The following is a 14,357-nucleotide window of genomic DNA, read 5'->3' on the forward strand; positions in this document are numbered from 1 at the left end:
CCAAAGAGAAACATCTGAGTCTCTTTGAGATGCAGGAAAAAGCACAGCAAAGGATGGTGTGTGAAGAATACTGGTGAGGAGCTGGTGCCAGCTGGAGAGGTTGCTTTTAAAGTGATGTATGGAGACACTGGATGGTCAACAGAGTGCCATGTGCTCATGCATGGAAATATAAAGACCATTGGTGATTAAAAGATACTTTATCGTCTTCAAACTGGTCCTGAGACACAACTCCAGCCTCAATCAAGCTAATATACACAAACAGGGCTTTCAAAGGACCACTCAATTAATTTTGTCTGTGTAACACAGATGCCAGGAATAAATGTACATCTACATCTCATTCCAAATTTGTGCTGCCAGGAGAGTCAGCCCACAGAAGCTCAACATCTTCTGGAGACAGAACCACACACATCTGTGTATTTCCACTGCCACTCTTCAAAAGAGAAAAAAAAATAACTTTTTTTCCTTTCTCTGGGTGAGCAAATAGACTCATTTAAGGTGTAAGCAGATGAAGTAGATAATTAAAGAAATAACCGATAACTTAAATCAAGATCATTAGGGGAAGCAGCATGTTGCTGCCATTACTGAAATGGCAGCTGAGCAAAACATGCTCATGCAACCTGAGATTTCAAAATCTACAGTCAGCCTGATCCACACAGGGAGAGCTTCCCATGACACCCCATCACTGGGGCCAAAGCCACTGAGGAAAACACTCAAATCTCCTGGTAATTTCCTACAGTCTGAACACTTAATCATCCCCAGGCACCACCATAAAAATCCCAAGTGAATGATTCACATGTTGAGAGAAATTTGCCATAAGCAGAAGCAGCAGGGTCTTCTGCCCTAAGATGCAGCCCCTGCCTGTTTTTGGCAGTGGGGAGAACAAACCCTGTGCAGAAATAAAACCAAATATGTTGGGCCATATGAATTTTGCTTTTGGCATCTTATGCTGACTGTGCTCCTCAGCCAGCTGCTCCCAGAATGGACTCTGGGATTTCTCTACCTGCCCCAAGGGGTGTTTGCACACCAGTGCCACATCTCTCACTAATTATTCCACCAGTTGCACAGACAAAACATCTGCTCAAGGAGAGAAGGAATCCTAAAGCACACAAATAATTTGCACTGCCTAAACAAAGGCAAATAGAGGATGCTGTTAAACCCCCACCCCCCTGCCTAGCAAACAGACCCAGCACTCTGCCCATGGGCTGTGGCTTCCTCTGCCTTCTCCAGCAGGAATGAATCCTTGTTTCCAACCAAAACCGCAGTTTGTTACTAACACAGCCTCCTTCTGTTTAATTCCTAAATTATCCTAGAGCAACTCAATTCAGCAAGTTGATTAAGTACTTAAAACACTTTGTTTCCTTCAAAAGAAGCTTTTGTTTTGCCTGAAAGAAAATAGGAGTTTTTCTCCTGAATTCATACTAACAAAGGCATAAGAAATCCAACATCCCAAAGTTAAAATACCCTTTTATCCTGCATTAAACACAGCTGCCAAAGACCCAAAATCCACATTCTGTCATTCCACACATATCCTTGCAGCAGCTGAGAAGACACACAGCACGTCTGGAAACTCAGAGCTGAAGATAAGCTGCAGCCTCCTGCGGGGTTTTACTCTTCATGGGTTTTAAAGAGAGTGAAAAAGCAGGAGCAGCTCGGGGACTGGCGACAGATGTCATGTCTGCATCAAGGCAAAGTTTTAGTGTCCGGATATTCAGCCAAATGTTGCAGAGGACACAGCACAGCCCTGCTCCTCTGCCTGCTCCCAGACCCTGCCTGCAAAAAGAACCCATGCTCACAAAGGCAGGCAGCAATCAGAGCTGGAAAAGAAAACCATTTCCTAATGCAAACATTTGTAAGGCATTAAAGCACTCACACTTTCAGATGCTGTACAAGGGGTGTGATCACTTACCCCGGCCACGCAGGCAGTCACAGGCTGGAGAAGCCCCATGGAAGGGGTGAGGGCAGAGGGAAGGGGTGGCAGGACAGAACCTGGAGCATCCTCAGCGATGGCAGAGCTGGAGCTGGGGCTGCCTGTGCCCTGCCAGGGGCTGTGGTCATCTGGGGGGGCAGGTCCCTGCCCCAGCTGCTGAGTGACGCCCACCGCAGCTTCAGCTCATTGGTGAAAACCCTAAACCCTGATCCAATCCTCTCCCTTCACCCAAACGTAGCTCTCTGCAGAGGAAACATCCTTCCCAGTTTTGACTAGCAGTATGAAAGCAAAGTTACCTTGCCAATGTATAAATCACACAAAAATACACCCCCACGCTCAATTTTATTTTCCCTCTCTCTCACAAAAAAAGTTTCTGACTTACTTACTTGGAGTAACAGCCATGTGAGAGCATTGAAAAAAGCTGGCAGCTCTCAGCCTGTATCACCAGATCAAAAAATCAGTATGGTAAATATCAGGATGCCAATAAAAGCACTATTTGTAAGAAAGCCTACCAGTCCTCCTGTCACATCTGGGGCAGGGCTGTAACACATAGGGAGAAGGTTTGCAGAAACCATCAGCACATGGTTCCTGAAGCTATACTGAATTTCACAAAGGTAACTACTAAATCATGAAGTGTTGCTGGCAAACAGCTTGGATGGCCAAAACATACAGTTTGCCCTTTTTTTCAGCCTGGTGCAGACATTAACTGTAGAGATACATCTTTCCCTGCTATACACAAACCTAGATGCTTGACCCTGATTGACACGGGCTACAGAAAGCACAGGGCTACACTGTGGGCAGGCAGCGACCTGGAAACCTGCATTCATTGCAAACAACTGGCAGGCAGGGATAAAAGCCTCTCATGCAACTGCACATCACTGCACTCAGTTACAGATGTGCAGCCCTGGAGCAGCTCCAGAGTGTGGGCTGGCAGCTGGGTGACCTCTCAATGTGCTCACACAGCTCCTCCAAGTGAGGGGGGAGCCAGTGGTCTGCACTCCAGGTGTCCCAGCAGGCAGGCAGCACAATCCAGATGTGGGCAAGCTGCCCCAGCCCAGCACAGGCTGGGGATTCAACGAGGTCTATTCATGGAGCAGTGAGTTCCAGAGAGGCAGGGGAAGCATTTTGGAGGAATATTCCCATTGCAAGTCCAGTAAGCCTCCTTGCATTCTAACCCCACCACCACTGCAAGCTTTAAATATAGAAGTAATCAAAATGTACATTAAAATAAGAACTTAGAACTTGGCAGTGTTAATCTAAGAAACATTCCACAGGGGAGTGGGGCTCCAAGAGCACTGCAGCCTCAGGGAGGGCTGAGCTCTCCAGGAACAAAGGCAGCTTACAAACCAGGTTTGCCACGTGAGAGCCTAATTAGAGACCGAAGCCCACACAGCAAACAGACAGACTACAGAGGAAATTGGAGTCTAATTTACATGGAGAACGATTACTTACTGCTACCAATTAGTGTCAAGCTGACTGACAGAATACCCAAAATATATTCTCCCCGCCCTCCCCTGCAAGTCTGAGTTTTCCCCACTGTGTTATTTAACCTGGGGTGTTCAGTAGGTGAGCAGTAGCTCCTCACCCCTGCGCATGGGACAGCAAACAGGGACCTTCTGAGCTTCCCCATGACAAACACAGAGTTAAAGCCACCCTTGTGCCACCCTCAGCCAAGCCAGACTCAGCATCATCAGAGATCACTGTAATGTACTCTTCACCCTGGTCTTAAATCCTTAAATGACTGGAGATCCCAAGATTATTTAGGAAAAGTGCTCACCCTTTCCCAAACATGCATGGAGACTTTCACACCCTCATTTGCAGCACACAGCAGAACTGCAGCTAAAGGCTGTGTGCACAAAGCCTTTGAAGCACCATCCCTCAGCATCATTGCTGCTGCTCAGGACACAGCTCCATGTACCTGCTCATGAAGCAGCTCTTCTTTCCAAAACAGCCTTTCCTCTCTGGCTGTGCTGTTCTCCAAGCACTGGGGACCAAGCACAGCACCATTGCTGCTCTCTGGGGAAATAGGGAATCCCACTTCTGCTGGAAGGAGCCACATGGACAGAGAAACTCCTCCTTGGCAGGGACCCCATAGGGGTGCCCATGGTCCCATCAGTGCCTGTGCTGGGCAGGGACATCACCTTCATTCAGGGCATCTATCTTCAGCTGTCCTGAAAGAGAATTATTTCATCATGGTTCCCAAAGTAGAAGCCTGCTGTTAGCTCTGCATAAAACCTGCCCTTCCTCCCTATCAAGTAGTATCCAAACTGATAAGCAGACTTCAAAAACTCCTCAAGTGCACACATGGAACTGACCAAATGCCACTTACCTTCCTTTTACTGTTACAAAAGAAAGAACTCATTTTACCATCATTTTTCCCTTCCCAGCAGCATACTCATTATTAACAGGACTGACTAATTGCTGTCCTCTGTTTCACACCCTGGCACATGCATTTGGAATGCACAATGACAACAGAATTTCAATGCAACTTGCTGTGTTATTCTTCACAAATTCCTAAGTAAGGTCTGCCTGAGCAGCCTCTCATCAGAGAGCTCTTGTGTACACATGCTCTGGCACATAATGACCACATTTTGGATATCTGAGACAAGATAACCAAACTTTCCTTTTAGAAACACCAATATAAAGCATACTTAAAGACTTCATGAGTCTTCTGCATGGATGAGACGAACATTTTGTTAATCTCTGCAGGCTGCATGGGTATATAGCGTTTTAAACACAAGTTAGCCTAAAAAGAAAACTTGGAGGAAATGTCTGGCAAAGTTTATGTAGCAGCTGCTTGGTAGTATCTGCAGATAGTCAGGTGTGGGGTAAAAGATGGGGTAAAATATCAGCAGGAATCCTTTGTAATGGTGCTAAATCAACTTACACTACAGGAGCCCCATCCAGAGAGGTAATGCAGGATCATCCCACCTTTGGATACAGACACCAGAAAGTTGCAAATCCTCCAAAGGGAGCTCTGGCTTCCCTCTTGGTTAAACAAAAAGTCCCCATTAATTACCAAGTGGATGCAATGAAAATACATGTGTGCTCGTGCTCCTCAGAATTAGGCTGTTAATCTGGTGTTTGTGCTCCTGGAGTTTATCTCCTCCACAGCTCCCTTCTCCCCAGGGAATTGCCTTGCTGCCACTTTATCTGCAGCTCCAAGGACAACACAGGCTGCTTGGTTTTTAAATTCCCCTCCAGTGCTACCCCTGAACCAAGCTCTTCAGAGAGGGGGGCTCCTCCAGCTGTAATTGCCATTAATTCCTCTTGTGATTAACAGGTCAGCTCACTCCACCCTGATGACAGTGGGCTTCACAAGTCCAACTCTATCAAAATTATCTGTGCATAAAAGACAGTCATTTCAGGAACAAACGCCTTGCTGAGACTTTTATCAGCTGTGTGCTTGCTGCTCACTGCTGTGCCACTAATTTAGAGAGGCACAGGCTTTAGAGAGTGGGGAAGGCTTCAGCCTCATTGCTCTGCAGTGGCTCCAGGCACAGGAACCTCTCTTCTGTGCTGGGCTGTTGATTATAAAGCTGTAGAGGCAATCACTCCTGGAGAGGGGCAAGGGCAGGTGGGAGTGCAGGGAAATTACAGAAACATTCTCCTGAGTGCATCCCATTAGAGCTGGTGGCAATTACACATGCTGATCAAGGAGGCAGGCTTCCCAGAACCTGCTCTGAAATTACCAGGAGGGAAGGGAAGGTGAGAGAAAGAAGGAAAAAAGGGAAATAAACAGGAGCAGCAAAATAACCTTCAACAACAGCTGCAGACATCCCCTGGCTGCCTGGGAGCAGGGACAGGACAGCCACCTCCTCCCTGTGCTGGTGGTCACTTAGGGGAGACCCACAGAGATAAAAGGCAGTAAGGGCAGCTGAAAAATGCCTGTAAAAACACTAATGGTCTCAGGTCCTGCTAAGCCACCTCAAGCACTGCTAAATCGTTTTCACTTGCTTTCTGGTGGGTTTTGCTTAGGTTTGTACTGATGCACTGCACATCCCCGTGTGCAGGTCAAAATCTGTGTGGATCCACCAGCTAACCCACAATGCAGGCATCACTGCCAGGCTCTGCAGGTTGTTCTTCCTCTCATCATTCCACTTTTTTCACTAGCTCCACAGAAATAAATTAAGAAACCAACTTAACAACATCTTCCTTTTCAATATGCACTATTGGGAGTTATTGTAGTAATAAAAACCAGAAGGCAAGGCAAGAATTTTCATTGCAACCACTGAGCAGCCTTGCAGTCCTGACCCTGGAACTCCTGACAATGTGTCACCACACATTATTAAGAAATATTCACATTAATCCCAACTGTAAAGCTCTACTTTCAGCCAATTAAACTGCCTGAGCAGCTGAGCTCTCCTGGAGACCTTTGTACTCTCCTTTTAATTTTTTTAAAAATGTTCTCTTAGGGAAAGGAATGGTTTCTGCAGAGATGAGCCACCCAGCTCCTTCCAGCCCCACTGTGTGTATATAAAATGTTCCTGGCTGCTTTCAAACACTGCACATTAATCTGTGCAATGGAGCCTGTCTCCTTCAGTGTTCCATCATTCCTCTTTGAGGCAGGTGAGACAGAGCTGTTCCACTTGGCATCACATACCCTCCCTGCCCCCTTCCCAGGTTGTTTTTTTCTTTATTTTGTTAGTTTGTTCGTTTTGTTTGGGTTGGGTTTTTTTGTTTGTTTTTTTTTTTTCCTTTGGTATTGCCAGAATAGCTCACAAGCCATCACCCCTGGCACGTCTGAATCTGAAGAAGAATATATTGCTGTAGCAGCCTGCAGATATATGAGACAGCCAGGGTGCTCATAAACAGAACTGGGAAATGATGGTTTTAGTACTTCAAATTATGAAAAAGACTCCTTCCTGCAGCTTGTATATAACTTCTTTCTCCCCCAGCCAGTTCTTTGCTATGTCTTAACCTGGAGGGACAGAAACTGTTTCTTGAGTTAAGGGCTGCTGGAAACAAACCCCAGACAGGTGTTTGAGTAGTGATGACTGGGATTTGTTTGTGAGCAATGTGAGCCCCACTGTCCCACCTTGATAAGCTCTTGCACTAATAAATCACAGCATCTGCCACACACAAAGGGCTGTCTGATACAAAGCCAAGTATTTTTACTAACCCCACTCCTGGGACATGAATTTTCATGCCTGCCAGCCCAAAATTTGCACATATGAGGATGCCTGTAGCTCAGGCTATGCCAGCCAGGCACCTCACTGGCTGCTGGCATGTGTGACCACTACCACAGTACAAGTACCTTCAGCACTACCCATGTGCCACCAGAGCCCAGATTGGCACATCATAAACATTGCTTCAGGCCTTTATTAAATACTAAAATGTTGTGCAGTTGCAGCAAATAGGGTTCCCCCCAGAGGAAGCTTCAGCTGCAGCCTTGTCTGCTGGGAGGTGTAAACTTGGCTGAGCCCCACACAGAAGAAATGCATTCATTGCTGGCCTGAGTGGTTCCTTGCCAAGTTATGAAGGACAATTCCCTTCTTCACCCTACTCTCATTACCTTGCACTTCATGGAAACACCCAGAGCCTGAGGAATGGAGCAGGAGCTGAGCAGAGAAGGATCACAGATCTCCTTCATGCCCAGTGCCAACTGCTTGACCTTCCCTGGGTTCACCATGAAAGGGATGAGCACTCCTTCCACAGAGGAGCTTCTCAACATGGGCATGTGGATGTGAAGGGTAAAAGCTGCCTAAGGATGCACAGGCATCCCAAAGTCTGGTGATCCAGCAGCCACAGGCATCTGCAGCACATCTCAGTGCATGGGAACACCATGCACTTTCCCTTTTCTCCAAGCATCCCTAAATCCTTGGCTCCCGGCATTTCCACCATGATTAAACACACAGTTCTCAACACTGAAACCCCATAAAAACAAAAACCCATATGGGAGTGTCCCCATAAACCAGCCAATACCTGCCAGCAGCTGTAATCTTGGTGCCATCAGATCTGCACAATAAATGAGTTCATTTTACTGGGGCAGGGTTTTTCTAAAAAATGGAAATCAAAATTGGCTCATGAAGATGAATGATGCCTGTGAAACTTTTTTTCTGCACTTGATTAAATACACACAACAAACCCATTTTTTTCTACTTGAACGATAAATTCAATAGTCTAAAATTAAGCCCAGCAGGGTAAGCAAGATCCTGTATAGATTTCAACAGATACTATCATTTTTTTTTGGAAAACCTGACTGCAGTGTATACACTTTGAAAAATCACTTGAGTACCTCTGGCACCAAACATAAACACAGGGAAAGCTAAAAATCATGTTGTGTTTTTATCTTGATACATCCTGCACCGCAAAGTACAGCCCTGGTTTGCCATTTCATGATAAACCAGCTCTTTGCTTTTGATCACTTGAGTGTGTAACCATGGATGTGAATGTACATTAGTACCACGAAAAGAAAACGGGAAGAAAAAGCCCAATCACAGAAGCACACCAACCTGAACCACATGCTTCCCAACCAAAGGGTATTTGTAGATACCAGAATTACCATTTCTCTTCAAGACAACTGATCCTTTTAATGAAAATATAAGAAGCCCTAGAGAAATTCTGGTTGATCGTTATTAAATGCACAGGCCTCGTGCATTTTTTTTCCAGGAAAATGACTGAAGCTTGGCTTTAGCATAATCCTGAAGATTATTTACATCTTCCGTATTTTTTTCCACTGCTGCTGAATAATCAAGGCTCCTTAGAAAACCACTGCCAGGGAAACACAAGGTTTCCCCCCCCCCCCCCCTTCCTTTCCTCTGTCTTTTACCTGCTTTTATACATTCTTCCTTGCACAGAAGTAGTGAGGATGTGTTGGAGGTTATTATTTTTTTTTCTTTTCTTTTAGATTTTTTTCTTTCTCTCAGGGAATTTTGTCCCCATTTGTTGCCTAAGAGATGATAAAGACCAGTACTTAAGAGACAAAAGATGTGGCTGGGAGGGGGAAGAGGGGGAAAGGCAGCAGGCTGCACTCTTTGCTGGGGGGGTTCTCTGGGGAAGGGCAGAGACACCTCGAGATTCTGGCAAGCAGATGTGACAGAAACCCCTGGGGAGCAGCTAGGAAGGGGTAGTGTCTGAATCTCCCTCCTCAATCCCCAGCTTCCAGACATTTGATGAAGTGGAGCTTAGATTGCCTTTCAAACATTATTTTTTTTCTCAGCAGAAAAGCCTAAGAGAGGAAAGAATTGTGGCTCCTGAGAAGGCAATGGAAGGAGCTGTCTCTCCTCTTTGGAGGAAAGGGATCCAAAACACTGCAGGTTCCCTGAATATTGGGATGCTTTAGGGAGGCATTCTTACAGGGAGGCTTTAAGAGAAGCACTTTGCTTTCTGCCTCAGCTTTCTTTATCATTTCCCATCACGCAGCTTCCCTTCCTCTCCTGCCTCTGCCCTATCCACTTACACGGCTGTGCACAGGGAATGAAAACAATTAAATACTCTTAAACAGGCAGGGCTGCAACTGGCACGGTAATGAGGTCATTATGCACCTAAATATGCTTTCTAAAAATAAATTACATCCAGGTATGGAGATCTCCTGGCTGCACTGTGCCCAGGGAATTATGTTAATGCAAAATCTCTAACAGCCTGGTTTGGTTTGGTTATTTCAAAGCAAACCTGGCCTCATCAGAACAATAACAAGGGCTTGGCTGATGTGCAGCATCACAAATTTTGGCTCCTCTCAGGTCAGGGGAAGCCAAGAGAGCTGGTGCTCTGCAGGCCAGACCCTGTTAGAGCCAAGGGTCACCTCTGACCCCACCAGGGCTCTGCTCCATCACCAGGAGCCATCCTAGGTCAGGACCAACACATCATCCCACCTGTGTGACATGCATCCTGCCACCACTGTGGGGACAGACACTGCCCAGGTCCTGCCTAGAAAGGATTCCATCTGGTGAGCAGACTTGGTTAGAATTACACAGCAGCCTGGGCTGCAGGAGGCTCATTTGTAGTAATTAGAAGCATGATATGGGCACACAGGAGGACATCAAAGGACACTGGTAGCTTCAATGGCACAGGTCTCTTTTTTTAGTGGTCAAGAGGCAAAAACTCCTCTGTGCCCCTGAGCTTCTCTTAATAAACCAAAATTATACAGAATTCTTTTTTTGGCAGGGTAACCAGACAAGTCACAACAAAACCCAGTCTAGGGAAAATTAAGGGTCAACATTTCTATTTTAACATGTGCAATTCATAGAATCATTTAGGTTGGAAAAGACCTCTAAAGATCATTGAGTCCACCCATTAACTATTTCTACCACATCCACCACTGAACCCTGTTTTGAAGTGCCACAAGAGACCTGTGCATGTGTATGCACAGCCACACACATTCCCTGCTCCAATGCACAGCCATATGGGCTGCTCTGCTTCCCCAGTCTCCCAAACTGAATACAAACAAGGCTTCATGTCTATTGGAATCTGTAGGAAGCTTAACATTTACTTGGCTTTTATGTAAACACTCACGTGAATTACACAAGTTTCAGCCAAGAGTCTCAGCACCCTGCTGTGCTGAGCCAGATAATTATTACAATTAAAAGCTGAGAGGGAGGCAATCAGGCTCACCAGCACTGGGTGGGTATGGATTTGCTCTCCCAAATGGTTTCCAATTTGTCTTCTGGAGGAAACTCCACTGGCATTTGCAGGGGAATGCTGCTCCTGCACCCCAGGGCCAGCTGTGTGAGAAGGATCCAGGACACAGAGGTGTCCCAGCCACCACTGGAGGAGGTTTTGGGCTGTGCCTGTGTGTGCACCATCAGTGAGGCAGCTGAAACTCACCTTGCAGGCTGAGCACTGCCCTGGGTACACATACAGAGCATCACACCCTGACAAAAGCACTTCAATAATAACAAAACTGATAATAATGATAATAATAATAGTAATAAACAAAAAGGCATGTGGATCTTCTTTGGGATATGTTTTAGTGCTGAATTAACTGTTTTACTTGTGGTCTTAGAAGTCTTTTCCAACCTTAAGGATTTTATAATAAAAGAACCTCCCTACCATATGCACATGCATCACCCCAAACTGCAAGGCAGCATCTATTTCCCAGATTCTATTCCCTTATTCTGCCTTTCTCGCTCAATATCCATAATATGCTAAGCTATTAAAACCATCCTATGGAAAGTGCTATGGCTTACAGTGCTGAAGACAAGTGGTGTTGTCATTTGGTTTTTCTTCTTTTGTTATTGCAGTGAATCTTCCTACATCTCTGAAAATAATCCAATTATTGCTCACCACTGGTAAGGTCACTGTTGCTTTGAACAGAGATTTGGGTAATACTCTGATTACTCTTAAGCAAATATTGCTGAGACTTGAGCAGAAATTTCAGAGAGATTGAAAATCCATTTAACTGGAAACCACAGATGGGAAAATATTCTCACTCTAGTGGATATAAACAACAAAAAGAAGGCATAATTTCTCTGTCTTATTAAAAAAAATATTGGTTTATCTGAAATCAACAGCATAGATATATTTGGCTATTAAAACAATATATTTCTCATATCATATACCCTTTAAAATACAGGAATCACTGAGTCTTTATTAAATATTCTCATATGGGCTTCCAAAGGTATTGAACTACTTAAGTGCAATATATGGAAAACAGCAAAAGGTCTGTATCACTTGTGAGAATAATAAAAGAACCCCTGAACAAAAGCAGATATCAAAGATCAATCTATATTAAGGAAAGGAATTTTACATCCCTTACAGCAGTCTTGGAGATAATTTTTCTGCATGCAGCAAATGAGATAACAGCAAAATCATACAAAATACAGATGGTGCCAAGAAAAGGTGTCTATTATAATTCCTTTGGTGCAATTAATCATAGATTCTTTACTGTCAGACCATCTCCAGGTAATGGCAAAAAAAAAAAAAAAAAAAAAAAAAAAAAAAAAAAAAAAAAAAAAAAAAAAATACCCAACTCTTTTTGTTATTTTTCCTTAAAATGAATTAATCATATTGTCACTAGAAGTTGCTTTTTCTGACATTGCTTTACTTGAACTGGCCAACTGATTAAAAAACAACACAGCAAGGACTTGCTGTCCTTCTGCTGAAAGAGTGGAGAAATGCTCAGATTAACCCTCGAGTGTCCTGACAGCCAGGAAAGACCCAAACAAGCATCCCTGGACAGGGGGAAGGATGAAAAATTCCAACAGCTCTGGGGGTGGCCAGGGCTGCCTGACCCATGGATGGTTTCTCCTCTCCTTCTTCCAACCACTGCTGGAGACTTTCCTCCCAACACCCCAAAACACATCTTCATCCTCCAGTAGGGATCTGTTCAGGGTCTGGGCTGAACTCCTGCTCAGCCCTGGTGGGTTTGGCACAGTGACACCCCTAAACCCCTTTTAGAGCTGCATCTCTTTTTCCCCCACACTCTTCCAGCCTCATGAGTTTTCCAGCACTGCAGGCAGATAATGCCAGGGCAGGATGTCACAGCGATGTGCCAGGAGTGAGACAGACAGTGACATGTCCCTGGGGACACAGAGGGTGAGCAGGCACAGTGACATGTCCCTGGGGACACAGAGGGTGAGCAGGCACAGTGCTGCACCGTCTCTCTCCTAGGAAACCTGCCCCGCCTGCCTCACACACGCCAAAATCCCAAGGGGATGGTGAACAGTGGAAATCACATCAAGAAAACCTATTTAAAGTGATACCTCCCTGTCATGCAGCAAAGGAAAAACGTGTGCCTCAGCCTTCCAGATGACTCTATTCCCTCCAGAGAGCTGCCTGCGAGCAAGCTGCCTGCCCAGCACCAATGGATGACACGGCAGCACTATCACAAAGCCCAACCCTGCCTTTGTCCTGCCAGTCTCTGCCTGCTGCCTTCCCATCCTGGACCAAGAAGGGGACAAAGAAGGGCTGGAGAGGAGAGAAGCACTGCAGGGCAGCCTCTGCCTAGGAAAGACACTGGGGGAACAGGATGCTCAGGGGATGAGGATGCCCAGGGGATGAGATCCCAGACACTAATTCCTCACTGCTGGCTCATCAGTGCCATGGGGCTCCCACTCATCTCCCAGCTCTGCTTCTCCCCTCTCTCCCCTGCAGGGTGCACAGGGATTCAGGCACATTTTGCAGGGGATGCATTGCTCCCATCCACACACTTAACACGTTTTCTATTTTGAACCTCAGTCCCAATGCCTTTCTCCTGGTTGCTTCTTGATGCTTTCCTCATCAATGCCCACACCCACTCAGCACCACAGACACCTGCAGGGTTTTAATTGCTCCTGGATTGCCTTGATTAGATGCTTCCAGGGACCTTTGACTTTTCTCTCAAGAGGTATGCAAGAGACAGGCATAAACCACAGTGTCAATCTGGAGTGCTGGGCTGTTTTCTCCAGTACACACACCAAGCCAGGGCTTGGGTCTGCTTACACCATCCCTGGGCATCTACAGTGCAATGAAATCAGCAAGCAAAGGGTATAAAATACTGTCCACAGCCACATGGGCTTATTGCTACAAAAACCTAACTATGTTGCCAACTAATCTCCTCTTTCCTACATAGTAACTATATCTGGATATTGTTTTAGCTTTCTCTGAAAACCTGTTTCTTCAGGGGAAAAGCAGCAGCCTAAAAAACTGAAAACTGACTATTTAAGAAATAAATTGTATTGGTGCCTCAGGAGGAACATAGGCTATTTTAAGCACATTAGACTGCTATGTTAAGTATTAGCAAACAGAGGAAGAAAGAAAACCACAGTTTTGTACTTCTTGTTAATGGCACTAAACCCCAGCACACAGGAAAGCCCGTGGGATAGGATTTTTAAAACCATTCTGTGAGCTGCAGAATAACCTCCAGGTTAAAAGTGCATTAAGACAATTACAATCAAAACATGTCTGTCAAGGGTGGATCTCAAATCCCCATTCAGGGACAGGTTTAGCTTCTCAGCAAGTGAGCACAAACAAACCACACCACTGGTTTACTGCTAGTGGCAGGAGAAAGTTATCCTGGTCACCTCTCTGGGGCTGGCACAGGGACCCAGGATCTGCTGCTGCAGGATGCAGGCACTGTGGGGGAGCCTGGCATGTCAAAATGCCCAGGGTCCTCACAGCATCACCCTTCCAAAAAGCAGTCTGGATGAGACAGGCTGAGACCTAAGAAATGATGGATAGCTCTGAGATAAATGAACAGATGCAGTGTACGAGGACAGGCAGGGCAAAATGCAGAGCCAGGTAGCAAGCACTGCCTGAGACTGCTGGCACAGGGTTTTCAAGGAAGAAATGAAAAAATAATAACTATAAAACCCCCCAAACTCAGATGGCAGACTACTTCTACAGACATTTGCACAGACACTGAAGGAATATCCAAAATATGGCTGTGTCTAATACTGTAAATTTACAAACAGCACCTGATAATGCTGCCTGGTAGAACACTTCCCAAATAAACTTTAGAGTCAGCAGGACCAAGAGAGGATAACCTGCTTTAGCCAGGGCTGTCTAAATG

General features: G+C 45.5%; 1 protein-coding gene across 2 annotated transcripts in view; it reads right to left on the reverse strand.

Moving 5' to 3' along the window:
• PRICKLE2 (prickle planar cell polarity protein 2) overlaps nt 1–14,357 on the reverse strand; it is a 100,876-nt gene that overhangs the window by 55,016 nt on the left and 31,503 nt on the right. The window contains exon 1 of one of the 2 annotated variants that reach the window (XM_079316826.1): nt 1,907–2,082. The exons of the other annotated variant lie outside the window; for it this stretch is intronic. The gene's annotated coding sequence lies outside the window, so the exon portion shown is untranslated. Of the gene's footprint in view, nt 1–1,906; nt 2,083–14,357 lie in introns of those variants that run through there. 2 annotated transcript variants of the gene reach the window in all.

This window comes from Erithacus rubecula (assembly GCF_903797595.1).
Source record: "Erithacus rubecula genome assembly, chromosome: 13".
Lineage (NCBI taxonomy): Eukaryota > Metazoa > Chordata > Aves > Passeriformes > Muscicapidae > Erithacus > Erithacus rubecula.